The sequence below is a fragment of the Canis lupus genome, chromosome 29, assembly GCF_048164855.1.
Source record: "Canis lupus baileyi chromosome 29, mCanLup2.hap1, whole genome shotgun sequence".
Taxonomy (NCBI): Eukaryota; Metazoa; Chordata; class Mammalia; order Carnivora; family Canidae; genus Canis; species Canis lupus.
Genome location: NC_132866.1, coordinates 449,739 through 451,158, shown reverse-complemented (window position 1 = coordinate 451,158; position 1,420 = coordinate 449,739).

The following is a 1,420-nucleotide window of genomic DNA, read 5'->3' as shown; positions in this document are numbered from 1 at the left end:
TGTCCTTGTGAGGCTGGTTAATGGCATCACGTGCGTCTCTCGTCCTCGGTGGGGGCTCCTGCTTCCGCACGCGGGGACCGGGCGGGGCCGGCGCCAGGGAGGCCGCTCCACCCCGACCCTCCGGGCCCCTGGGAGGCGGCCGCGGTCCTCCCTGCCCCAGCGGCCCGGCCGAGCGGAGCGCACCTCCCCGACTCAAGCCAAAGAAATTCAACATTAAACATTAAATCTCGCGTTTCGATATCGGTTCAGCCTCCTGAGTCCACTTGGGGCGGTGTTGTGACCTGCTCCGTCTGCCTGCCACCTTGTCAGGGCACCCAGGCCTCAGCGCACGACACGGGGCGCGCTCCAGGAGGATGCGGGACGGAGGTCAGGGACGGGACCAGGGTCTCCGGTCTCACGGCGTGTCCCCTCCTTCCCTTGTCTACACGTGTGTGTGTGTGTGTGTGTGTGTGTGTACACGTGTGGGTGCTGAGAGCTGCGCGTCTGCCGCCCTCTGAGAGCGTGTGAGGTGCGTGTTGGGCCCGAGTAGCTGCCCGGGGGAGGGACGCCACGCACACCCCATCAGCCGAAGGCCCTGGAAGCCCAACGGGCCTGAACAGCATCCCTCCGGCGCTTGGAGCCAAGGACGCGGACGGTCAGTGCTGGGCGCCGCCTCGGTGTCCGTCCCGCTCCCCGTGCCGTCCGCAGCAGCCGCGCACCTGCCTGCGCCCCGGATGCTCACCTGGAGGCTCCACCCCCGCGGACATGGCCGACTGGATGAAGGCTACCCCGCGGCCCCTGACTCCGAGAAGCCTCCGGAGCCCCCTCCGAATGAGGGACCCCAGGGCCTTCGCGCCACGGGGAGCCCCTCCAGGTCCGTGGGGAAGGGGCAGGATCGGGACTCAGGGCCAGCAGCCTGCCCCCATCACCCCACGGCCCCCTGCCTGCCTGGGGCTCTACACGATGGTCACGGTAGCCCTGAGCCCCCAGGAGCCCCGTGAGCGCCAGCTGTCTGCGGGCCGGAGCCCAGGAGAGCCTCGGGGCGGGCGTCGTGGCATAGGTCACACCTCCAAAGGCAGCTGTGCGGGCGCTCCCACGAGGTGCCAGGCTGTGCGCGGGGCTGGGGTGGCAGCCTGCCCTCGCACTCAGGGCCCTGGGCGGACACGGAGCCGCACGCAGAGCCGGGGCTGTCGCCAGGCTGCCCCCCTTCCCTGTGACCCCCGGGGTCTCTAAGGGGGGGTACCGCCGGGCTCAGGCTGTGCGTGTCCTCGCTCGGAGCTCGGCCGCAGCCTCCCGGGGACTGCCCACCCCCCCACCCGCTGGAGCCGGGGCCTCCCTCTCACCTTGTCCCCGGGGGTGTCTACGACCCCGGGGCTCCAGTAGAAGCTGGTATTACGTGATTTATTATCAAACAGGCACCTTCGGGTTATAACTTTCCTGT